This window comes from Schistocerca cancellata, chromosome 4 (genome assembly GCF_023864275.1).
Source record: "Schistocerca cancellata isolate TAMUIC-IGC-003103 chromosome 4, iqSchCanc2.1, whole genome shotgun sequence".
NCBI lineage: Eukaryota > Metazoa > Arthropoda > Insecta > Orthoptera > Acrididae > Schistocerca > Schistocerca cancellata.
Window position 1 is genome coordinate 613,701,769 of NC_064629.1, and position 27,581 is coordinate 613,729,349.

Below are 27,581 nucleotides of genomic sequence, written 5' to 3' on the forward strand. Positions count from 1 at the left end.
GCATCTTCTTCCTGTCTGTTAAATTTCGCGTCTGTAGCACGTCAACTTCGTGGTGTAGCAATTTTAATGGCCAGTAGTGTATGTTGCTGCTGCATCACACTTTTAGAAGACTGTTCTCCCTGCTGCCCTTGAGTGGCGCTACAAATGAAACAGTCTTAGATATTTGAAGATGGTATCAAGATACGTCAAAGGCCATAAATACTCTAGCTCCCGCATCAACGTACATGATAGCTACAGCTAAGTATGGCATAATTGGGAGACTCCGAGGCGTCACGTCAGTCGTCTTGTCGGAGACCGTTTCTGCATTCGAGTTTAAATTTTCTTCTTGAAATGTGTTGCGCCATAACGATGTACAGCACAAACGAGTGCGCCCTGAGCAGCTTCGAGTTTATGAGAATGCAGGTAAGACGACATCTAAACCATAGTTCTCTAATGACCCGCAACGGGTCGCCGAGTTGAACACTCCCATCCTACGGACAGACCACCACCCAAAGTGTCCCGTTCTCACATGGGAGTACATCATCAATGTAAACCTGCCGCACTACCTAGGATTAACGACCTCAGGTACGGACTTAACGTTTCCTGTATAAGCTGTCTGTATATGAACGAAGTGATACTGAAATACGTAACACGCAGTTTCGACCCGTCTATTCTATACCAAAGAATCAATGATTAATCGTTTGCGTTTGCATCTCAACCAGCAGTTTCACAATCGCTGCCAGTTGCGCTGCGACTGCTTTACGTACTACAGTAGAAAATTGCCGACTAATCTGATTGCGTTTCCTGGCAGACTAATTTACGTATTTCACGGATTCCTCATCGTAAATAACATTATTCGTTACTTCAGCGTGGCTCCGACTGTATCACAGGTGAATTGGTATCAATTCAGGCTTCCGGATTCATATAGTACGACGCACATACCGACAGCAGGGACGGCATCTAAACGCGCAACTGGCGGGGCTGTCGCAATCTGAGAAGGAAATCCGTTTTAATTGGGTCACTGCAGTTCGCGCTGACGTCAAGCTGCTACACTACTGATGAACTGAAACAATGCGTCTAGTCAGCTTAGCTGAGTACTACACTAGGGGGCCTTAGTTTCTAAAATGGGCGGAGAAGTGAACGTTTGCGAAGGGTCGATGATCCAGCTGATACCGGTTGCAAATTTCACTACTGAATGAGGAAAGTAAGCGCACCAAGTATTATCCCCATTCTAAAAAACAAGCTTCACGTTAACATCTAAATCTGTTCTGCATTCAAGAATAAATGTTCACCTTATAGTGCAAAATAACATTTATATTCGTAGCCATTCCTGAACTTCTAGTTCAGTTATGTTAATCTTTTAAATAATTATTGCTAGTCTTCTGGAACTCAAAATTCAGCTGCAAAAGACGGGTAGTCGTTTCTTATATACAAAAACAGCAACTGCGGAAGCCTTAAGACGTGGACTACGTAAATATGCATTAATCTGTTACTGACTCAAATTTGAAATTTTATATCATATGGATTTCGATCAGAAAAGCTAGCAATGTCTTATCCAAGTGTGATAGGCATTCAATGAGGTCCTGTTGAAAAAATTCTTATACTATTACTCTCCTATTTAGAGAAATTCTTAGGACGTGATTATAGTGGTGATCAGTACGGGAAGTTCTACTTTACTAACGGGAAAAGAATACAATATTTTTTAACGTGTACTGGCACTACACATCAGTAACCGAAATTGCGAACTGATGCACGGAAGACATTTCAGTTTATAGGATATTATCCAGACGCGAGAACGTGCTTCGGGGTAATGAGTCTGATGGCCAGCCTTTTAATACTTCTGCAACGGACAGCTAAAACTAATATATTTCATACGGTGTAGAAATTCTAGTCTTAATTTTTGGCATTTTGATGCGTTTCACTTCGGCACACCCAGAAAATCTGTAAAATCAGCAGGGCAGTTCGATTTTATCTACTTGCACCACATACTGTCTTCCAATATCTTGGACAAAATTATGGGACAGTAAAAAACAACACATTGCCATGCCTAATACGGTGTGGCAAACCCGTTGGCATTGAAAACAGCTTTCGGTTGTCTCGGAATGGATAAAAAGAGGTGCTGTATGGTTAAGGGAATCTTCTACCATTCTTCCTGCAAAAGACTGTCAGTTTCGGATAATGATGGTCGACGTCGATAGCGATCACGTACACTTCTCTCTAACGCGTACCAGAAACGCTCAACAACGTTGAGATTTAGTGACTGCTGGCCAGGACAGATGCGACAATTCATCCTCGTGCTCACGAAACCAGTCATGGACGATGAGAGCTGTTCGAACATTTACCATGGGATGGATCTGGTTAGCCAAAAGGGTCACAGCTCTTGACAATAATGCAACCCCGCAGAGTAACGATGGTGCCGTGAAATACCGGCATATGGCTGCCCAAATCGTCACCTAACCCCGGCCGCCTTTCACTATTGGGACGTAAAAGTTGGCCAGTAGTTGGAAACTGTGAGAAACAAGACCTATCACACCAAATTACTCCGTAGGCCGGGGTTTATGACGTCGGCGCCACACTTTCCTGTTGTGGGCACTGCATTACTGGAATTCCACCTCGCCCTGCAGTTCCCTGCGTATGGATCTCCGTTCGCGCTGTTTTGATGGTGACAGTGTTCACCAGCACGACATTCAGTTCTCCAGAGACTTTTGCAGCTGTCGTCCGTTACTGACGTCTTCTTGAATGACTGTCACTACGACATAGCGGATGTGTTTTCGCCCTTTCCCTGTACGCGGTTTATCTTCGATACTGTGCCTCCTAGAATCCGAACACTTCGACTACCTCTGTTACCGAAGTATCTACCATACGAGCACCAACAATATGCCCGTAATCTGATGCACTGAGCACTGATGAAATTCACGACGACACAGAACATTGTTCTGACTACGACTAACAGTTGTAATGTTTTGAGGACGCTGCACAGGCGACGTTCGTCGACGCGTACTCTTTACAACAGCGCAAACTGTAGGCTTCGCCAGTACTTCATTGATGTTCAAGCGTGCATTTCTCGCTTGTGTTTCCGTATTTTGTCCAGTCCCTGTATATTTAAAGTAAGTACAGGAGCTTACAATTTTCGGGACACTGACGTTCGCCTTGCTATGCGAATTGAAGTCCGTCAAACGTGAACAAGCAAGCAGTGTTTCGACAAATCAAGTGGTAGCAGTTTATGGATGGATGGCAATTCAGTAGTCTTACATGACTGCGAAAGCAGTGTTTATTCCTATAATCCACAAACCTCAACTGCGGTCTTTCGCTATGATGTGGAACACGTCAGTTGTTTTGCAACCAACACTATCTTTGACATGGTGCCATTTCCACAGCTAGCTTTTACATTGGCCTTAATTTCATTACATTAAACCTAACGCACGCAGGTGTTATTGATGTTACTTCTTCCAAACTGATTTATTGTTAGCAGCGAACATTACAAGAGAGGAAATTTAGTGTGAGGCTGATAGCATGTCCACCTATGAACAGTTTCTTACAACACGCTCGAGAGTGACCATCTGCACAACGAATACTTTCTTCGTCTGTTAAGAGTTGGTCCCCGCTGTGATCCTTAAGAGTGTCAAAATACGCAATTTTTGTTTTGATCTCCAGCCATACAAAAGAATTTAGAAGTTTAAGATAATATCCAACCAGTGACTTGTGCTTTACGTTTTTATTAACATGAACAATTAAGAATTAGAAAACACTTTAATATATTAATTTTCAGTGGGGTTTTCTGATCCTGTGCAGTACAGAGTAGCTGGTACCGTGTTTTATCAGTCTAGTAACATTTTGCTGAAAATAAAAATGTAATACTTTAGCTTCCTGGATATACGGAAGTCTAACATTCATACGCAACAAGATGGGACACACTGTCAGTCCCAGCAAATATTAAATCCGTCCTCTGAAGAAGCTGGTTCATGACATGCACTGTCGAACGTTCATATGGCGCACAAGATTCTTCAGCAATATCATCTTTAACGTCGTGAGTTTAAGAGAATACTGTAGGAATCAAAATTAAACGGTCCCAAGAAGTCAAAAACTGCAGTTTCTTTCACTTAAGGTTAGTAACGTATGATTCACTACGTAAAAAATGGCATTTTCCGCGCAGAGCTCCTTTGTAAATCGAATCTGAGAATTAACTCCTTTCGTAACAGCCATGTTATCGTTCTGGAATTCATAGCATTTTCAAGTAAGTATGAGAACGAAAAAAGCAGTGAAACTGGTCGGTAATTATTAATGTAATTTTATCCATTTCTGTCGATGTTTCTTTCGTGATTGTATCATCCCGTAATATGAAGACATCGCCTTCAGTCACAATAATGGTATTATTTGAATACACGATCCAGATGCTTTGACAGCCTACATAGATTATTTTTCCAAATTTAGTTTAATTCTGGTCCTGGTAAGGTTACAATGGAACATTACAAAACGGGCACATAGTGAATGTAAGTTTACGAAACTAATACAAATCGAAAAATAACTTACTGTTTCCAGTGGTGGATACATGATCTTTGAAGCACAGTGTGAGCCACCATGTTTATGTACATACACCTTTTGTTCTACAGCACATTTTGTAAACAAGTCAAAGTATTTCAGATTTAAAGATGCTGCATTTCTACCAATACAGAGGTTTCTTGTATATGCGCTCTGATAATGAACTGAAGCGATACTGGGAATATTCCGTGTAGTCAGTCATATGGGAAACATCACATACAGTGTACTTTACTAAGATTTTAGAAACACACTTGAAATGTTAACTGCGTAGGAGTGTGTATTAACTTCCATCCTTAATTTGACAAAGCACAGAGTAACTGCCATCTGGCTGCATGTGGCACTGCTACTTTTACATTTCATTGGTTCATCGCGTGACCTGAATAGAGAAAACCTAAATCAAGATGTAGTGAATAACTCTGCGGTGAAAATCAATCGACGTGAAAGCAAAAGCCCGTAAGGCCTGGCCATGTTTTACTGCCCTTATCGCAAGAACTGCGGGGTGCGCTTATCGATCCGTTCGATCTCTGTAGCAAACTCAAACCGCCTGGAAAAGAGCGTGTCATACAGACTACATAGCGTGTTGAGAAAAAAATTTAGTGGTATAATGTCGGCAATACATACATTCAATTTCATGACAACATTTGCTCTGAAACAGGCATGGGCAACCTCTGGTGACCCGCGGGACTGATTCACACACATACTTGCTCGCGGGGCCGCATCCTCACGTGACGCAAAAGCGCACCAATTGTATAAAAATCATACAGCATCCGTCACGTTAATGCTTATGGGGTAATGCACCGATACGAATCGCACCACTAGCCCGACATGCCACGCAGACAAATTGTCTCTCCAGACACGCGCTTTTTATGTTCACCCGAAATATCGTCCGCGGCCCGAATTGAAACAAGTAGCGCCGGCCGCTGTGGCCGAGCGGTTCTAGGCGCTTCAGTCTGGAACCGCGCGACCGCTACGGTCGCAGGTTCGAATCCTGCCTCGTGCAGGGATGTGTGTGATGTCCTTAGGTTAGTTAGGTTTAAGTAGTTCTAAGTTCTAGGGGACTGATGACCTCAGATGTAAAGTCCCATAGTGCTCAGAGTCATTTGAACCATTTTTTTTAAACAAATCGCCGCCCGCGAGCCACCCGTTGCTGATGCTCTAAAATCTAATCGCCTGTAATCATTACTAACAAATGGAAACTGTGGTTAAATAAACTCTGAAGGGAACGATTTGATGTGCAAGTTCTACAAAGCTAATTCTCATCTCAACTGCTACCATGGGTATTTATGGAATACAGAATGGAATAATTTTAAGAACTCATTCAGTGAGTGGCAGGGTCGACTTGAGTTAAAAGGTTTACGTTCTTACCGCACCGAACCGTGTATCGCTCAACGAATACACACGGGCATCGGGGCCAGTACTTTGAAAAAACGCAATAAGTGGTGTCAATGTTATCTGGGTCTATATCCTGTTAGCATGTACGCAGCAGAATGTGTGCACTGCGGGTAATGTGACGGCTGTGATGTAAATGAATGGCATCGTGTAGACGAGTATGTGGGTATTTTGTGGTTTCCATGATGAAAGTGCCCTACTATAGAGAACTGGGCTGCTGAGTACCTGCAAGATCACGTTTCTACATTTATCAGCTCCCAGTGACCTTTTACCACGCATGGGACGCAATAGGCCGAAGCACCACTACTGACCTCAAGGCGGTGCTTTCTGAGTAATGGGAAGGCTTTGCCTCAATCCACACAGGACTGTGTATTCTGGATTACCGTGCTGGGGCATTACACTCCATACTAACATTCTGTACAACATCAGCGGAGGGACAACAAACGCTAAACATGCTTTGCATGTTTAAATGTATGTTTTGAAGTTGATTTGGGTGATACCTTAAATTTGGCATGGGTTCCTGAGAACAAAGTGCTCATGGCGAATATGAAGTCTTTTTGTAGCAGTTGCTCTATTCTGCCTTCAACTGCCATGGTGTCAGCCAAGACGGCGCGGAAGATCTGAATCAATATAGCGGCAACGAGGAGTCAGGAGCGCCGGCGTAATTCTTGCGCAGTAATTGCAGCCTCTTTCTTGCAGGCCTAATTTTCCTCTTGCCACTGCGCACGCTAATTTTCTCGCAACGTTTCCGCACAAAGGCGCGCGCACTCAGCTAGGCGTGCGGCCACGATAGCACGCGCACACGATTACGTACGCATCTTAGTACTGATGACCATGGAAAAGTGCTAGATTAAACTAACGACAAATCCATTTTCACCGATGATATCCATCCAGTTCCCTCATACGATACAGCTGTTTCATGATGACCATCGGAATGTTGAGTCATATGGAGGTCACAGCAACAATCTAGTGCCATTAAGAATGCCAGCAAAGTTTACTGTTAAGATGTAGCTTTTTTTTGGAGGAGGAATGAATTACTGATTGTGGGTCGATGGCGCAAAACGAAATTACGGAACCCCGTGAGAATATAAAGTGCACCGAAGGACAGCCTGGAAGGTGGGGGGGGGGGGGGGGGGGCGCGGAAATTTCAGCAATATACAATATATTTTTATAATGAATTCAGTCGTAACACAGCGACTTTAAGCTATATACCAGCAGTATTTTCTTAAGGAAAAAATTATGGTCTAACATACATACGACGAGGTCATTACAAACGGAGAAAATCTCGGGGAAAGTGTGGATGGAAACCGGCCATGACCTTTTCTACGGAATCATACCAGCTTTTGCCTCACGTGATTTACGGAACCACGGAAAATCTGTATCTGGATGGCCGGACGGGGATTTGAACCGGCGTCCTGCCGAATCCGAATACAGTGTCTTACAATGCGCCACCTTCCTAGGTAGTATTTTGTAGACCGCTTGAGCAGTAGATTGCGAAGTACAGGAAAGATGAAAACGTGTGAATGTTGGCTGGAAGGAAAGAAGCTTTTGCTTTATGATGCTAAACTCGGGGTAGCCACTCTTTGAACACACTAAGCTGACAGGGTAAATATTTAAGGACAGTGTGAACAGGGCCACTTGAGTTACGTCAAATAATGACGTCATATACTCTTAGGATTACGTTAAGACGAATGTGCGTAAATAAAATAGCGTATCTTACTGCTGAAGTGCCTCTTGCATTTTAAGCTAACAAATTACTACTAACGACATATGAACATTTGTATTGTAGCTGCAGAAGGAAGTATCTCACAGCGTCTTTAATACATGTTGCATGGTAGATGAAGTTTGCAAAAGTAGTTTTATCAACTTTTGGGGCTCATTACACAGTGTGTACAGCTTCTGTGTTGTTACCTTCAAGGTTAAGTCAGCCAAGGGAGCTTGCTTTTCAAGCCACAATAATTTAACACATCGTCCAATAGGAGATTGTACTAACATACCATCTTACTGTTAAATAACCCATCCTATTACCATAAGGAATCTAGATATTCAACATGGATTGTAACCACAGTGCAACTTCGTCTTTAATACTGAAATGACTACCAGTTATTGAAGTCTACAAGTGCATATGTTCAAGCTGTAACACTGTATCTGTATGGGGATCAGAAGTGACTGTGCACGCATATAAGAAGTGGCTAAGCGAACAATTTTAGATAATGCTGAAAATAATTCATAAGGGGATGTAAAGATTCTGACCGCGGTAAAATGTTTTCAACGAAGCTGAAACGAACTGAAAGTGCATATTCTTACATTTGAAGAGATTGTGATCGGTTTATGCGTGTCTGAAGTATAAAAACTTGCTTCCGACCATGCAGAACGAAACGGATTGCCCCACGATTTCCGTACCGATCAATTCATGCCAAGCAAGAAGAGAGCTGAATGCGTCCACCCAGCAATTATCACCGAATTCGAGGCATATGGTGAGAGCTCCAAGCAAAACCTAAAGCCTCTGAACTGAGAAGTACCCTATGAAAAAAAATCGATCCTTGAAAAAGGTAACACGTCAAATTACACCTTCCCTTGTAAAAGGTAAGTGTTTTGCGGTCAGGGGGAAGCGGGAGTATTGCGAGTTGTGTGACGAAGAAAGAATACATAAATTGGTCACATGTGCGAAATACAAATGTAGATTCACCAGACGTGTACAGGAATGAGGAAAGAAGTGAAAATTTTATGTTGTAATGTCTGCAAATAGTTATGTAAGAACTAAAATATGGAGCACTTCACTTCATTAGACTAGTACGTATCTTCAAGCTCATGGACATGGTTCAGAAGGGTGGTACAAATTAGGAAACCGAATTCCTAATTTGCGCCACATGACGATGTTTAGAAAGTTTTAGTGTTGTTTTTCTCCAAAGTTCCATTATTTACATCAGATACCAAGATCATCCTGAAGTTTAAGTATTTTTGTAACTTCCTGTTTAGGCTACAAATATATAAAATCTCAAGAGTAATACGAATCAGGAAACACTCCGCTACACTCAGTAAATGATTTGAAAGGCGGCGCCAGTATTAAGTATTAAACAGCTGGACATGATGATGGGTTGACTTGCTCTGAAGACACAGTAGGCAGAAAGCATTAATTTAAAAGCAGACTTTTTTGTAACGTGCTGAAGCGGGAAGATACTATCTGGACATGAGTTGTTTGAGTATAAGCTTTGTCACTGTGGTTTTGTTGGACATATTACGATATCTATTACAGTGATGACATTTAATTAGAAACGGTGAATAATTGTTCCAGAATAGGGACACACACACACTAGGTAAGAGGCATGCGGTTAGTAATGGGAGAGAACCCAATTTAATACTAAGTGCTCACGGCAAGTCCTGAATGAACTGAAGGTTCAATACAAACAGGTACAATTCAGCATTGCTAGTGGAAGCTGTAACTTAATCTAACCCGCTTACTACACTGCAGAGGATAAGCACAGATGTGAACCAGGGCACGTCACCGTTGCGGCGGCTACTGAAACATCCCGGCAGTGATATAACTGAAGCACAGAGATAAGTTATCACTGGTCACAGATAACGGAGATTACGTGATGAATTTACCTAGCTGCAGTACTTCCACGAGAACGCAGAGCTTAGACCTGACACTTAGGCAAGGTGCGCCAGGCAACCGAAGTAACTGCTCTTTAATTACAATCATTCATAACAATAACTACTCTTAATCACGACTGATATTTCGCTACCACCTCAGGGTTTTGAATGTATGAAGCTAGCTTGCACCACATGCGTAACTGTTCAGTGAAGTGGCACAGCAGCTTCATCCGTCTTAACAAAATTTGTTTCGAAGGGTAAACGTTTCTTCCTCGAGGACTATTATGAAACGCTTTTATTGTAACTTCGAAATGAGAGTATTTTCTCCGTATGCTTCAGTCAGCTATCTCGTTGGTATGTCACAAAATGATTTTGGTGAACTGCACAGCGAAATTTTCGTAACTGCCGTTTGAATTTGTGGCTTTGCAATTTAGTTACACTTACAAATATAAACTTTCAAATTTACAGCCTTGTTTCTTACTCTTCATACAATGAAAATTTCGGAAAATAGCTCCACATGCCTTTATAGTAACGTATTCTAGAGAACTGCATATACTACTGGCCATTAAAATTGCAACATCACGAAGATGACGTGCTACAGACGCGAAATTTAACCGACAGGAAGAAGATGCTGTGATATGCAAATGATTAGCTTTTCAGAGCATTCACACAAGGTTGGCGCCGATGGCGACACCTACAACGTGCTGACATGAGGAAAGTGTCCAACCGATTTCTCGTACACAAACAGCAGTTGCCCGGCGTTGCCTGGTGAAACATGGTTGTGATGCCTCGTGTAAGGAGGAGAAATGCGTACCATCACGTTTCCGACTTTGATAAAGGTCGGATTGTACCTTTCGCGATTGCGGTTTATCGTATCGCGACACTGCTGCTCGCGTTGGTCGAGATCCAATGACTGTTAGCAGAATATGGAATCGGTGTGTTCAGGAGGGTAATACGGAACGCCGTGCTGGATCCCAACGGCCTCGTATCACTAGCAGTCGAGATGCCAGGCATCTTATCCGCATGGCTGTTAAGGATCGTGCAGCCACGTCTAAATCCCTGAGTCAACAGATGGGGACGTTTGCAAAACAATAACCATCTGCACGAACAGTTCGATGACGTTTGCAGCAGCATGAACTATCAGCTCTGAGACCATGGCTGCGGTTACCCTTGACGCTGCATCACAGACAAGAGCGCCTACGATGGTGTACTCAACGACGAACCTGGGTGCACGAATGGCAAAACGTCAAGTCTCTGTCACCTCTTGTTCGCATTGGCGGCACTTTGAACAGTGGACGTTACTTTTCATGTGTGTTACGAACCGTGGCTCTACCCTTCATTCGATCCCTGCGAAACCCTACATTTCAACAGGATAATGCACGGCCCCATGTTGCAGGTCCTGTACGGGTCTTTCTGGATACAGAAAATGTTCGACTGCTGCCCTGGCCAGCACATTCTCCAGATCTCTCACCAACTGAAAACGTCTGGTCAATGGTGGCCGAGCAACTGGCTCGTCACAATACGCCAGTCACTACTCTTGATGAACCGTGGTATCGTGTTGAAGATGCATGGGCAGCTGTACCTGTACACGCCATCCAAGCTCTGTATGACTCAATGCCCAGGCGTATCAAGGCCGTTATTACGGCCAGAGGTGGTTGTTCTAGGTACTGATTTCTCATGATCTATGCACCCAAATTTCGTGTAATCACATATCAGTTCTAGTGTAATATATTTGTCCAATGAATACCCGTTTATCATCTGCATTTCTTCTTGGTGTAGCAATTTTAATGACCAGTATTGCATACATATATGAACAGATCTGCACCATCAGTGTGACGCAGGTCGTAATCACCACGACCAAAGCATTTACACGAAATTATCGAGAAAACATCTGATCACAAGCTATACAATGAATCTAAGCATACTCCAGCAATACAGTACGTAATATTTTACGTTTAGTTTTATTTTTTGACAGCAACACACGAAGTAAATATGCAGGGACTCCAACGGCACATGGCTATAATAATTGCAGGGGATCAACGCCAACTTATTTTCAGTTCTGCCCCTGACAAAGTCTCTTAGCTTACACGTTAACATACATGGTTGAGAAGGGTGCATGAAGTTCGTGTTTTTAGACCCAGTCCACATGCTTGTGCTTGGAAAGTAATCAATACGTCAGCAAAGGAAGACAGAATAAACTGGCCGTGGTCTTCCTTACAGCACCATTCCACTTCCACATGGAAACTACGAAAATTATAAATGAGGATGACCGAGATGGGATAAACCCTTCTACACGTAAACGCTGCTACGACCAATGCTTCAGCTAGCTCTCGATAATGCTACATTCTCTTTTCAGGCGTTTTTGCAAAACGGATAACGATTCTCGGCAGAAATGTCCACTTTCACATCTGTTTGATCAGGAAAGCTAGTGTAACAAAATTAAGCGATTTAGCATCTTTCACATCATGGAGATTCCTAATAAATTATGACTGCAGTTGACAGCTCTACACATCGGTGATACTACCACTTTACGAGGAAACGTGGAACGGTCTTTCTCGAAGTAGTAACTACAACGAAGAACAGTTCTCACTACAGTGCAGCTTCATTCCGCCCACTCGAAATAAATGTGAAAGTCTGAGGAGACTAGTGTTTCAATCCAGCGCGAAGGCCGTGACATAGAAACAACGTGGCACGGCAGGTCGTCAGCATTCGTCATTGTGCCGGCGGCTCCGTGTGGTTTCAGAAGCGCTGGCGTGTTGCGCCGAGGTGTAGCGCAGTATGCCAAGGCCGGCGGTGCAGCCGCTTTCACATCCCGCACAACAATGCTGGCAACTCACTACCACCGCCTCCCATCCTTTTTTAGCAGTCACTTCTGTCCGGCTCGTTGTCGTCAGCAACAAAATACAGTACTGGTTACGGCAACATGAACACTTATCTAATGTTATGTGCGGGCAGTTTTTAGTAGACAGTCACGGATGACTATTGATACGAAGTATGTAGGCCAGAGTGATCTCTCAAGGTAGCAGTTCCATTTCCTTGGGATTTTCTGGTGTTTACTTCTGAACTGTGCCAGGCACTTTATTGTGAATAGTAATCACGTAGATGTAGATGTAACTTCCAGCCTTGCAAACTGGGGTATTATCATGGCTGGACAACAGAATGGGCATATCCTGAAACATGTTTCAAAGATTTTGTCAGTTACGTGAGTATAACCACTTTATCAACCGGAAACTACTATATGACCACGTAAGTCATTAGAAGTAATAGGCTTCATTTCTAAAAAAATAAATTATGTGCCTCGTACAGTCAATCTTCTCACTGTTAGCTACATTAAGAAAGGTCACGTACTGGGAACAGCGGGTGACCCTTGCGATGCACTGTTTCCCTTAGTCGATAATTCGGGGTTTGTACACTTCTGTTTATAGAAATTTTGGAACGCTCAAATGTACAAAGGAAGATTTGTTCATGGACCTTTTAAATTCAGTGGCACAGTTCTCTCTCGTGCTCTTAACGGTATTAAAATAAAAGATGTATTGTACACTCAGATCAATTTTATGAATAACTTTTACGTACACTACTTAGAAGTTGCAATAGTCAAGGACTCCAACTCCGGACGGTCATTAAAGTTGATCAGTTGGATTAATCCTAGTGGAGAGTTAATATTTGTGTTTACGCCGTTTACCTCTAGTACACTGTATGAAACAATTTGAGAATTTTATTTCAATTGTGGACACACTGAGCTTCTGATATTCGGTTCCCAGAATTGAATATATTTATTTTCCTGTTACTCTTCAGATAAACTGCTGGAGACGATACCACGTATTCATACAAACTTAAGCTCTGCAGGAGAAAGTTAAAAAAAAATTGAACAGAACTAAGCATCTGATTCATATTGTTTGTAATTGGTTAAAGGAAAAATAAAGTATTTGGTTAAACTACCAGAATAGCGACGCTGTCACAGGCAATTCTTTGGCAGATTCTTACAAGTACACTTCCGAAAGAAGTATACAAGTCGCCGCTGTCATTTTGAATTACAAGAATCTTTTAAAGCATGAACTTGACCAACTCAGACATACAAGGATGTCACAGAAGAACTCATTTCACGTTAGTTATGAGCACAGGTAGAATCAAAAGCTGTTCAGACGTGCTTCGTGGTAATTTGATTACAACTTGGCTGGCTTTACCGTGGCGACAGTATAAAAAACTAATTTCTCCGGGAAAGTTACGGTTTTCGCTGTAGAATGAACGTCGATATTGGTCTAGCATCCTGGAAATTCTGTTTTAAACACCGAAAATTAATCTCATAATGATAACGGGCAACTGAATGTTATTTTGAAGAGTGTCATGAAGTACTCATTCACCTTTAAAGAGCAACTAGTATTTCCTATTTGACGAAATGTAGAAATAGACCCCAGCTGTTAGTTTATCAGGTAAATACATAGATTATATGTGTGTTTTATAACATGTTCCACGTAACCATTTCGTTTGAAATTTACACCCTGTTATTACGATACAAAATGAGGTTCTTGTCATCGGTTACTCACACGAATATTCAAGAGTATTTTGCTCATGAGAGACCTAGCTCCTGCTCCAAAACGTTACTGATTTGAAGTCACGTGAAAGATTGAATGACTGTATCTACAAGTTAAAAGCAAATTGTGAACTGCTGAGCTCATGGATTCATTTCAGCAGTCGCTTGTCACTTGCCTTTGCTGGTCTAGAAATTTTTCCAGCTTTCACATTACAAGATCAATGCAGTCAAACATTTCGGCTCTTAGTACTTTCCTCTGTACAGTTTTACGAAAGTATACACGTACCTAAATCATACGCATCAAAGTAAACTACCTCCAAGTCGTATATAAGAAATGCTTGAATTAAGTACCTGTAGTGAAACGAGATGGACATCAAATTTCTTCTATATGAAATGCTGGCCACAGACAGCGTTCCTGGAAAAAAAGAAACATTATTAAATTTTCATCGAACACGAATGATAAAATTTATGACACACACGAAACTTAATTTGTGGAAGTCGCCTCGTAAAGGGGATCAACGAGTCTCGGCGATAATGAACGGACTGCAGAGGTTCCAGAATGTGTAAATGCGCTTAATCAGATCAGTAAAAAGTGTCAGTAGAACACTTGCTGAGAAGTCGCGGTATTTGAACACTGCTGCCCAGTTAAAAGGACCTTTCCCGACTGCCCTTCTGCGTGAGAGGTGGTTACTTTGTCACGATAACACAGTTAACAACTGTTACACAACAAGTTAACTACCGTATTTTGATCACAGCGCAGTCATGTAAAATCAAGCGCACGTTTTCTCCGAAAATTAACATGTAAATTGAATAGAATTGAAAGAGGTTCTGGTAAGTTGCCTAGAGTTTTTCAGTGAACTATTTCGTCGAGATTGTATTACACAGGTAGTGCCAGCCAAATCTTCACGGTATGTGGAGGAACCTATATAGAGTATTAGGCATTCCGAACCTATTGTCAGAGCTGTTATTTCAGGCGGTACGATATCTAGAATGAGGAAAGAGCTTGGGGCATGTATCTACAAACAGCGCTTGTTTCGCAAAAACTGCCTGCCGCATCCACTTAAGTGACGGTATTACTCAACGACAATGTTATTTCACTTGGCCGTTGTCGGAAACACGCGGTGACGCTATGGTAATCAAGTCAGTGATGATGAAATACGTGTCGCATTGTCAATGCTTTCAAGTCGGTTGTGCGTATACTATCAACCCCGATTACGTGCTGACTCACAATGAGCCGACTCACAATGAGCCGACCGAAACGCCCTCACTTCCAGGTGCAATAATACAGTGGTCGACGAATGCCTTTAACAAAAGGGAAAAAAGGAAACAATACGTAACAAGTACACCGTGGAGTGACTACAGTTTACAGTTCGTGACTAAGACGGAGTACTACTCGTTACAGGAACCTGCATTCAAGTACTTATTAATGTAGTGGTTGGAAAACAGAGAAAGCTGTCTCAACAGGTGTCGCTCTAATTGAAAGAAATTTATCGCCGTATAGAAACATACGACAAGCTATGTCGTTCAAACCACACAGCGCTGTCCAAGGCTCTCGAAGAGGAATTACAACAAAGAGAATACGGAGACGATGATGGTGATGATTATGATGACTGGTCGTGAGGTACGATACTCACCAGCAGTCACATGTCGACTTTGCAGTCGGTACTGGAACGTTGTTGCGAGCGTAAGTTGCTGCTGTAATGTATAAATTGTTAACGTCAATAATGAATATCTATTTCCGATCATTAGAGATCCTTACCTCATATTTCAGTTTAGGATTCTCAACCTTCCGTGAAAGCATTTGCCCCTAAAAGTCTGGGACACCTTCTGTGTCTTCAAAAAATAGGAAGTGAGTAATGTATCACCACCACTATTAGAATTCGGAGTCACCGTCCTAGCTATCGCATGATAACTTCATACCTAACCCACTTTCATATTACGAAAAAATACAACACATCATCTTGTTGCCTGCTTTTTTCTTTATTTACATGCTTGCAATGAAATGGTTGAAGTACTATTTTCTTTGAACAATTATTGTTTCTTGGCCAATCATACTTCTCTTTTCTAACGCCCATTGCGTGGTGAAAAGTTCTTAAGTTTTTTCCAAGCAATTTTTGTTTCTGCAAAAAAAAATAACCCTTCCCCTGACAAAAGATGAAGTGTTAAATGACGAGGCGTCAAGAGTCAGTTAACAAATATATTGTATAGTGGGCTCCAGCGCAATACGCTATAGTTACAAGCAGATTTGTTGCAGCTACAACAAACAGCAGACGCCACGCTGTTGCACAAGCCCGCTAGGCGGTAAGTACATCAATTTGCAGTAGCGTGACAAGTTTATTCTCGGCCCGTTTCAGAAGCGCCAGCACGGGCCGGCGGTTATGTGGGTGCAACTACGAAGAGACGCTCTTCCAGGCGCCAGTCAACGCTATCGGAAGACGGGACCACATCGAGTGGTGGTATGGAATCCTCAGGATCATGAGCTTTCAGTACCTAATCCTTCCTTGAGACAACTGGCTCACCAAATTAATTTATATAGCACTGGAAATCAAGTATTTATTCGGTATGCCCCAGAACTCGTTCACGGAGTTCAACTGCCACGTAACGTGGGACGCATTCTGCAGCCGTAAGCAGCGGGCACTCAATTTAGCTGCAACTTCAGTGTAAACAAGACCATCAGCCCGATTTAGGAAACTACGGAGGCCTAAATCTCAATGGCAGGACTGGGATTTGAAGCCCGAGCCTACCAAATACGAGTTCAATTTCTCAATCAACCCGTCTCTTCGTCCTGTAAGTGCTTCGGACCTGAGAGCCAACTGACCAGGTCGACTGTTCGAAAATATTTAAGGTATTGCGATGAGGAAAGAGAACAGAGGTGGAATGAAAGGTATGATTTGCCAATTATCCCAAACTACGGCACTAATGCATACAAAAACGAAAGACTGTCACTGGAAACGCCAGGACAAGTAACGATCTTAGCACTCGCACAAACATTTGGTCAGGTGCTCTGGTAGTGTTCTGCCGTACGATTATCAAAGACCACTTTTCATCAATTCTAACGTGTGAAGTGATAAATCCTGCTGCTATGAAATATAGAAGTTACGTGTCGTAACCGCCTTTCGTTTCAGACTGTCCACGTGTTTTGTGAATGGAGCGAGCACTTTATGTTACATCACATTTTGTGTAGTAGTCAGCAGAATATAGCGTGTCTCACAAAATCTATTCCCTTTTAACCCGGAGAGGTGACCCGCCCGCCTGACATATTTTGAAGCAGCAAGCGCGCCGACAACTTGTGGGCGTGGCTCGGGGGGGGGGGGGGGGGGGGGGAAGAATCGGCAGCGGAGGACATTCAAAGGCGGGCGGGTGTCGCTTGTTAGCGGTAGGCAGTGTCCTTGCCGCGTCTAGGCCTCGGTGGCGCCCGAATCGATACGCCAGAGCCCGCACGCACTGTGTCGTTCACCTCGCTGGCATGCCGCACGCACGCAATATGGATGAGACACCAATCCACTAGTGGCCCTTCCGCACTACTGCCTTTAATAGCTCCTGCTATTGCACTGCCGCTCACGCAACGTCTGGAGAGTGGGAGGTTAAAGGGTTTTTAATGCCTAATCTCACACTTGTCAGAAGAACGAGAAACTATCTGTAGCAAAAAACTTATGGTATTCTGATACCACAAAATTACGCTGCTCGCCGTATCACTAAAAATAGTGAGACGAATAGAAAAATACTAACATCATTCGGAGTGCTGTACCACGAAACTAACTGGTTCTAGGTACCAATGAAGTTTTTATGCGTTTGTTCTTGTAACGAAGAAACCATCAGTAACCAGGTACTGTTAATAATGTCATTCATGTACAAAAATTGCGCTGTTACTAGTTTCGAACCGAAAGGTTTATATCCGGACGGCTCTCAAGTTTACGTTACATTTGTTTTTGTTGACGTAAGTTGGCTGTTTTGTTTTCAACATCTAATGTAAACAACAGTGTCATTTAAACGCTAACAGTCGTCTGAAGGTTAATATGTCGGCTCGAAACCGGTAACGGCGCTATTTATGTAGATAAATGGCATTATGAACAGTGGCTGAATGCTGGTGGTTCTCTTCTCTACAACGCTGAACTTGCATTGTGTACACAGCCATGATCTTAAAAATGAAAGTTTTCGGTGAAATATCGGGAAGAAACTTTGTTGCAAGTGCCATAAACAATGAAGCATTAAGTTTTGTGGTAACAGAAGAACAGAAATAATCAATAGGTTTATATGTAATAAAACAGCACGCCACAAAAGCCACTTCTCATATCTTAAATTCTGGAACTCCAGGGAGAAGCACAGCTTGACACGAAGACCATGTGCCATCTGCTAATGCATCTTTGAAAGACTTTCTCCACGATTTGGCACTTGGCGCAAGTATAAGGACAACAACCAAGTACACAATAGCACTGAAAACGCGTTTTGTTAAGTGGCACTTTGAATGTTTTTAATTTCTACTCTCCACTTCGTTCTCACACGGAAGAGTGAGGTATTACATTAGCGCCCACTGGACCATAGTAGACTGTAATAGACCATTTCGCCTACGAACCAGCCCGCTAGTCCTTCGCAGAAGCTTGCCTAGCCGCATTTCTTCCGGCAACGTTTAATGCAGTAGCAACGAATATTAGACACGTCGAGCTGCTCGTGCGTACCATCAAGGAAGGAACTGTTATAAATACTGATTTAGGAAAAACATAACGTAGCCAGGAAACGACTGGCTAATATTTTTTTATTCCAAAGCAGAGGTGAAAACCGTGCTATCCTGCATACGACCGTGGAGGTTTTAGTCAGTTGCTATTCGAGGAAATTAATCTGGAAAAATTTTCACTTAAACGTTATCAAGTCAATGTTAATTTATCATTTTTCCATCAATAGTCATATTTGGAAGCTAGGCGCCTTTAAGTTTCATTAGGTATTATCTGCATGTTCGATACATTAAGCGGTCAATACCAACAGAATTCGTCGTAGGCCGCCTGCGCTCATCTGCTCGTGATGCCTACAGCCGGCGTAGGGAAAATGTGTGTGTTCTTTTCTGGGCGAATCTATTTGTTTTCTCCCACAATTAGAGCATCACATAAGTGTTTCACACTTCACTGCAGCTTTCAGGCGATGCCGGGAGCTGCTCGCAAGATTAACGGGTTACTATCATAAATGAGAGAAATGAGTTATGGACCAGAGCCATCTGTGTCAGACTTTTGACTCACGTCTAACAAATGACCCGGAAATAGCCGACACATCATTAGCTAGTAGACTGAGGAAGCAGTACGGGGAAGCACAGACTGCGTGCGTTTTTTGAACGTTAGAATCATATTCGGAGAGATTATGTAAACAGCGGATACTTGGGGGTTTGGCCACATATTCGTGTAGACAACGTCTAACAGAATATTAAACCGTTAACTACTATGCAGTCCGTACTTCACACGTGCCGGACTCAATACTTGTCAGCATCTAGAAATAAACCGTAAGGCCGGTACAGTTTTAATTCTGCACTGTATTTGAGGATTTCTCGTGTCTGACAGTGATTCGGACAGCCCGCCCACGCTGAGTATCGATACGGAGCCGAGGTCGGGGCGTCTGTCCAGCACAGCCGCGCTCGCTCCCGCCGCCGCAGGCACACCTGCGTGCGCCGTCCACTGACGCGACACGCCGTAAATACCGCTGCCCGCGGCTCTCGATATTCTCTGAAGCCTTCAATACGTGCCATTGACGAGTGATTGGCCTTGCCTGTATTTACGTTTTTTTTTATTCTGATGGCTCCATGGACAGTTTGCGCGCGCATACGTCGTCTTTCACTACGCTTCGGACTGCTTCTGGCTAATCGTTCACTTCGTGAGCTCTGCCGTAGTCGACAACAATAACCGCCTGTTAGTTCCGGAACTCCGTGTCGCCGCCAACGAGAGTGATCAGAAACTGCTCCACCTGAACCGAGGGCAGAAAATAATTGGTTTTTCCTTCCTTTTTGATAGACATGAATCGTTCGTTTAGCAAGTCCTACACTGGGCATTGTGTCACATTTGCCCGTTAGTTCCAGATGTTCAGCTGCTACTATCAGTCCACATTCTCGTGGCGTATACAACAGATCAAAAAAATTTTTGACGTCGAAGTTTTGATTTTTTTAAATATCGATAAAAGCACAGCATTTCAACCATTATTTTGTACAATTTCACAACCATCCCTCTTATATCTGATATTCATTTAAGATTGAAACTTTGTCACAGAAGAACTGAGGGCAATGTGTTAACACCTAACTGCAGAAATCAAAGAAAAGTGTAGAAGAATATGAACGTATTCGACGAAGCTAGTAACCGTCTTCAGACAGTTAGGTATTGTCAAGCAGTTATATTTTTAGTAAACTAGTTCACTACGGTATGGGACAACGTTTGTTTCCCCAGGCCTACAGCTATCGAAGTCCTTCCAACTCTCTTCAGCTAGTTCAGTCTTGTGGCCTCTACATCGTGCATGAATTTCCATCACCTCTCCTCCCCACCCCCCCCCCCCCCCCTCTCCCCGCCTCCCTTGATCTATTATATAGACGAACAAAAAAATATTTAATTTACACTATCGCGAGACTACACAGGAAAAAAGTATCACATTGGTCGTGTCACTCTAGACAGAATACAAAAGCTTGTTATGTAAACGTTCTTACTCCCCTGGCATACCACATATGAAATACTCCACCGTGCGATCAGTAAGGCAGACAAACTGAGTAAGGGCGAAAAGCAGGGTCTTTCTTATTTAATATATGTACAATTTTATACGTTCTTTGCCACGTTAGCTAACTGTCTCAGGGTAGAATTTTAAATGTTATTTTTACCATTTATCTGTTGTTACAAGCCGATATTCTCTGCCTGCAATCCAAATGGCGTCGATATAAACGTACTTGCGAAACTTTAAAAAACAAAATATCGGGAGATTCAGTTTTTCAGTTTTAAAACTCAGGAGGTGTGAATGATCAAAAACCGCAGCTCATTCTCACTATAGTGCACGGAAATGATCTGCGTCTCCCTATGACGTTGTGAAGTTATTAAAAGCTATAAAAACACGAAGATACTGGAACTACCCAAAACGTTGATTCCCTATCATTCATCTGGGGCGTAGAACTGGTACTCTGTGCTAGGTTGGGAAGCTGACACCAGTGGAACCCGTCTTGGAAGTCAGGCAGAGATAATAAGCTACTCTATTTTTTGGGTCGTATTATTATGAACAGTAACAAGCACGGGACAAATTCGCATCATTTCTGTTACTATCTTTAGCTGAAATAGATAATGGTCAATCTCAAAATTTCTAAGATTTCTTTTTTTAGCTTTTTCGTGATTTTTCCTATAATTACGACAGGTTTCGCTGCACTGCTATCCGGGAAAACTTTCGTGAACAGCTGACTCGCCCGGTTAGCGCAACTGATAGGCAAATTGTGTTCTAAAACAAACGAAGTAAGCATTCAGCAGTTTACAAACCCCGTAACTCACTTTTAACAACGAATTTCATATTTTTATTGTCATTCACGAATTTAACGTTTTCTTTATGCTTTTGTTTCCACATTAAAAACAGTTATTTTTATGCCATAATGAAAAGAAAAATATCAAACCAAAATGCTACGAATAAGGTACACGTGGAACAACTGCTTACACAAAAATAAAGCCTTTCAGGAATACAGGTGACAAAATTACACCCATTACCACCCACTCTAATGATTTATACCAATTATAGAAACGTTTAATAAGCGACTTCACTTGAGCACAATGACAAGACAAAAGCCCAGACAGAGCGAAACACTGAGCAGTACAAGTAGACTTTCTATAAAAGCACGGGAGAGTGGAAAAACTGCAATTTAAGTGTAGGTCGCAGGCGACTTCCTAATTTCTATGAACCTCGATACATATATTAATTAAAAACGACTAATTACTGAAGAACTTCCGACCATTGGCCAAAAAACTGAAATGGCGGCCATTCAAAACTAATGTCTTACGATTTGACAATAATTAGCTAAAAATCGGGAGACTTAATGAAATAATCTGGAGGCGCGAGAGGAAGTGGCAAATCAGGAGTTTCCCGATTAAGTTGTGAAAAATGGCAGGTACATATAAATGAAATGTAGAAGTTATTTGTTAAATATTGTGAAGTATTAAGTTAAATATGATAGCTTCGGTTACATGAATTTCAATTATCCATTTTTCTGCATTTAGCTCAATCGGGTAGGCAGATACTGTGCCGTCAGAAAATTCTTAGTTTTGGACAGTTTATCGTCAACAGACATCTCCAAATGTAACATATTACGATCTAAAGAAGTCTCTTTCTGTCAGACCAAATGGCCTCGTATGCACGCTGTTTGTATGAGGGCTGAACTATGGTCTGTCGACCACATTCTTACAGTTAGGTAGATGCCCTCAACAGCGCGTCCCGAGTGTCATCATAGAAGGAAATCATACTGAATATAACTTTGCAAAATTACTTCCAAGAGATCTTATATGAAAATTTATTTTCAGTTCTCTTAATACCCACTACACTGCAGTGAGCCGAAGTTAGCTGAGTGCCCTATTTTTCGTGGAAACTAAGCGAACAACTGCACCACACAGATGTCACTGTGAAGATACAGTCACTTTGAAAAGGACAATCTTTTAGGAGCTGTTTTAACAGGCTAATATCTGTGTATCTAATCCCTATCATAAGTCTCCGTTCATTTCCAGCGGTCCACGTCTAACTTTTCTTTAGAAATTGAAAGAAATGTTAGCATTGTTCTTATAGAACATTTCTTCCACTTACAGGATCGCAGAGGCTATTTCAGGATCCCGCTTAGCTACCTCATCCGTGATGGGAAATACGTTAGCATGAGTACGATTATTGTAACAACAACGAGGTTATTAGAGTGGCAGTGAGAGCTCAGATTGGGTACTGGAAAGCGAACGCTGAGGCCACAGTGGTCGCCTTAACCGATTTAGTGAAAAAAACCAAACTTCTAGTGGCTGGAATCCCGGAAGTAGGTTTACACGATTCTGGTTCCGGCAAATCTGCATGCCATTTTCGACACGACATTAAGCCATCTCACTGCGAATCCAATGAATCAGATAGAGCAACAGAAAATTAGACAAAGGGAAGGATCCTGCTAATAAGCTCTCCCTATAAGAAGGGGAAAAATTTAATCAATTAACAAGAGAGCTTCAGAACGAGAAGCAAACGTTAGCTATGAGACAGGTGTTCCAATATTGGTCTGGTTGCTATTCTTTTTCCAGCGAAAGAATTTTAGTGAATTTGTAATAGCTGGGTGCGCTGGAGTGTGCATCGATTTGGACTCAACTTGCAAATTGTGAGGTTCTGCTGGAACGGAAACTGTGAGAGCGAATCTGAGTTGCTTTAGTACATATGACTTCTGTAACCTAATTTTGTCAGTCGTATTGAGAAGCTATGAAGAAAGTGAGCGTCACACACTCCCGCCACCCACCCTCCCCTCCCCCGAACACTGTTTCCCAAGGTGTCTTGTTCAAATAGTGGCCACTGTTGTCAAAGAATAGTGGGTCGTTGCCAATGGAAGCTAACATACACTAGACCTCATGATCTTCTCTGACGTCACTATTCCAGATTTCGTAAAACACACACACACACGGAATACTTGCACAATTTCTAATTAAGATTACACATTCTCGTCAGAGGACTCTTTGGAAATCATTTAAGATAGAATTTGCTTCACTTACTGTTTACCAACCGCAACTCTACTACGCACAGACATGGCACACTGGGAAACACGGAGTAGCAAGAGGCGAATTACTGCCACTTACGATGATCTGCCTACATGAGCGCGGAAACACGAACCGTGTCTGCCAGCACACATGCTACCAAACTGTTGCCGTTTCTGTACGCAGCTGCTTCCCATTTTAACAGCTGTCAGCAGAGACGCGAGTTAGAGCCGTAATCAACAAATCTTGGCGAAATTCGCTGAAGTTCTGTCGCTGACGAAAGAATGGCAACCAGATGAATGGCTGTGAGTTGTCGCATTCTTAACAGTTGATTGTCGCTCTCCCGCTCTCTGCAGTTCCTTAAAGTTGTCCATCTGATACAAACAGAATTTAAAAAGTGTCTTACCAGCAGAATCCTTTTCTTTACAACAGTGCGTGAATGCACCCCCTTTTGACTACCTCGATGAATTCATTCTTTAAAAAATCTTCCTACAGTGACATGGCTCGTAGCGAAGCGTTCAGTATTTTATCACTAACTTTTTCGCTAAATATAAATGTTGGCAGTATCTCAGAGTGATCCAGCTGCTTCCAATATCTGCGAAAGTGATTAGCCAACTACTTTATTTCCTGTATTTTGTACAGTTTCACGAACTGTCGCCGGAAAAGTTATCACACCGTCGCGGCACCACAGAAAAACTTCCCCGCTATTGCACTTTCTAAACAAACGAAACGTTTTGTCCGTTTCGTATTCAGCTATAACAAATTCATTTCAACAGAGATATCCGTGAAGACAGGGGACGTTTTCTCGAAACTAACGCCATCTGGAAAATTACTTAGTGACTAGTATCCTAAGAAACATCCTGAAAGCACTATGTCAAACTAATTTGTTTCGTAAATTAGCTCGTATCACTCCAATACTATCACCCACGATTTGATGCTTCCCTTTAGAGAGAGAGAGAGTGTGTGTGTGTGTGTGTGTGTGTGTGTGTGTGTGTGTGTGTGTGTGTCTCACACACTAACTTCATACACACACGTGTTTAAGATTTTTGGACACTTTCACTTCCAGTCGCTAGTGTAAGTAACAATTTACGATTTACAATTAGGAAAGACTGTTCCCCTTTAAAAGAAACTTTAACTCGACTAGTATGGGCAATTGGAACGTTTTCCATGGCAATGCCATCGAAGACGCGCGGTAGTAGAGAGCGGCGACGCGCAGCAACTGACGTGCGCCTGCTTTTTGATGGGTGGATGTAGTCCACTACACAGCCTCGTCCGAGTCACGAACGAGAATCAATACACGTGGCGCCAGCCAGAATCTACCAAGCGGCCGCATTAAATGCACCCGAGTTAAGCTGCTGATCTCGATCTGGCGAGACGACTTACACCGTTAAACGATACATATCTCTGGTTATTGAAGCACGCTGCTGTTTACTTAGATGTATCATAGGATTACTTTGTACGTATGTAGACTAGGATCCCTCTAAAACGTCAAGGAGCTACCACGTGCATTTTACGTTACCGTTAACCGGCTGCAAAATAAAAACAGAATGAAAACTAGAGTCCCAAATGCAGCTTCACATTCTTATCCTCCTCAACATCCCATTTTATGCAATACGTTCGAGGTTAATTAAAGAAGAATATTCGAAGCAGCGTCGTTAAATTCTACAGCGATAAGCAAGTTTTAAATCGAAGTTCAGCATTACGGTTTCCTCGAAGCCCTAAGCCGGAAGACATGGAAACATCGTTAATCCGGTGATTCGAAATTCCCGTCGGAATTTATTTCGTGTGAACGCCCACTATTTTGAATGCAACTTTCTCCCTTGCCAGTTCTGAAAGGGTTTATGAAATATTTGTGTTGACTGCTGCAGGCTCTAGAAATGTCACCGAAAATATTTGCACGCTCAGCTACGCGCACAACCACTTTTGCTCATGTTATGCAGTGTAAGCTTTAAGCACCGATGGGCACGCTCTTTTTCCTTTGACGTAGCCAGTATTGTGTAACAGTAATCTCTTCAAAGTAAAACTGACTGGCAGGCTCCCTGGACCGTCTGTAAGTAGAATCATACCAGATTTTTATTATTGGAAACGAATTAGATTTTTGTATTGCCGCTGGTCGAATAGGTAACAAGGAACGGCATTTTATTTTTAAAGATTATATACCTTTTCTCGTTTTGCAACTATTTTTAGACGAAATACTTTTGCAAGCGTGAAGAATCAATGTAACTTCGAAAATTTTTAGTTTGATAGTGAAAGTAACACTGACTAACATTTTGCAGCCCATCAAATTAGCGTTTCTGCGCAATTTTTATGGTGAATCTTACAGAAAAGTAGTAAATAATTTGTAGTACAGAATTTCAGATGACTCCAAGCATACAGAGAGCGGAGAAAGGAGGGAATGGGCGAGCAGTTGTTACATAGTGCAGATGAACTGTAACAGACACATGAAAACAAGCCGCGCGGGATTAGCCGAGCGGTCTCGGGCGCTGCAGCCATGGACTGTGCGGCTGGTCCCCGCGGAGGTTCGAGTCCTCCCTCGGGCATGGGTGTGTGTGTGTCCTTAGGATAATTTAGGTTAAGTAGTGTGTAAGTTTAGGGACTGATGACCTTAGCAGTTAAGTCCCATAAGATTTCACACACATTTGAACATGAAAACGAGATAGATGGAAAAGTGAACTGTTTATTATTTCAAAAGTAATCGCCATAACTGTTAACACATTTAACTCACTGTGAGACAAAACGGTCTCAGTTGCCTACGGAACCATGATTTTACCCAGTCGTGCACCGCTTCGTCTAAAGAAATAGACGGCCACGAATGTCTCTTCAGGGTTCCAAAAATTATGGAACTCGCATGAGAAGTGAATGGGACTGTGCGGAGGATGCCTAAGGGCTTGCCAGCGAACTCTACACAACTTTGGCGACATGTGGATGGGCCCACATGTTGCCAACGTTGTTCCGACTGGCTGTCATTTGCAGGTTTGAACTCTGATCAACGTGCATTTCATTTTGGCTCTTTTTTTGCGGCCATCAGCTCAAACAATCTCTTGTACATTTAAAACCATTGGACGGAAAGTCACGTAGCTTGTCAGTTCTTGCCGAATTAACATGTTGTTGTTGTTGTTCTCACTCCTAAGACTGGTTTGATGCAGCTCTCTATGCTACTCTATCCTGTGCAAGCTTCTTCATCTCCCAGTACCTACTGCAGCCTACATCCTTCTGAATCTGCTTAGTGTATCCATCTTTTGGTCTCCCTCTACAATTTTTACCCTCCACGCTGTCCTCCAGTACTAAACTGGTGATCCCTTGGTGCCTCAGAATATGTCCTACCAACCGGTCCCTTCTAGTCAAGTTGTGCCACAAATTTCTCTTCTCTCCAATTCTATTAAATACCTCCTCATTAGTTATGTGATCTACCCATCTAATCTTTCGCATTCTTCTGTAGCACCTCATTTCGAAAGCTTCTATTCTCTTCTTGTCCAAACTATTTATCGTCCACGTTTCGCTTTCATACATGGCTACACTCCATATAAATACTTTCAGAAACGACTTCCTGACACTTAAATCTATACTCGATGTTAAATTTTTCTTCTTCAGAAACGCTTTCTTAGCCATTGCCAGTCTACATTTTATATCCTCTCTACTTCGACCATCGTCAGTTATTTTGCTCCCCAAATAGCAAAACTCCTTTACTACTTTAAGTGTCTCATTTCCTAATCTAATTCCTCAGCATCACCCGACTTAATTCGACTACATTCCACTATCCTCGTTTTGCTTTTTTTGATGTTCATCTTATACCCTCCTTTCAAGACACTGTCCATTCCGTTCAATTGCTCTTACTAGTCCTTTGCTGCCTCTGACAG

The 27,581-nt window shown here is 42.4% G+C and overlaps 1 protein-coding gene across 5 annotated transcripts in view; it reads right to left on the bottom strand.

Annotated features, from left to right (window-relative positions):
• LOC126185180 (plasma membrane calcium-transporting ATPase 2) overlaps nt 1–27,581 on the bottom strand; it is a 391,073-nt gene that overhangs the window by 286,502 nt on the left and 76,990 nt on the right. For all 5 annotated transcript variants that reach the window (XR_007536978.1, XM_049928035.1, XM_049928036.1 and 2 more), the window contains exon 2: nt 14,384–14,447. The gene's annotated coding sequence lies outside the window, so the exon portion shown is untranslated. The remainder of the gene's footprint in view (nt 1–14,383; nt 14,448–27,581) is intronic.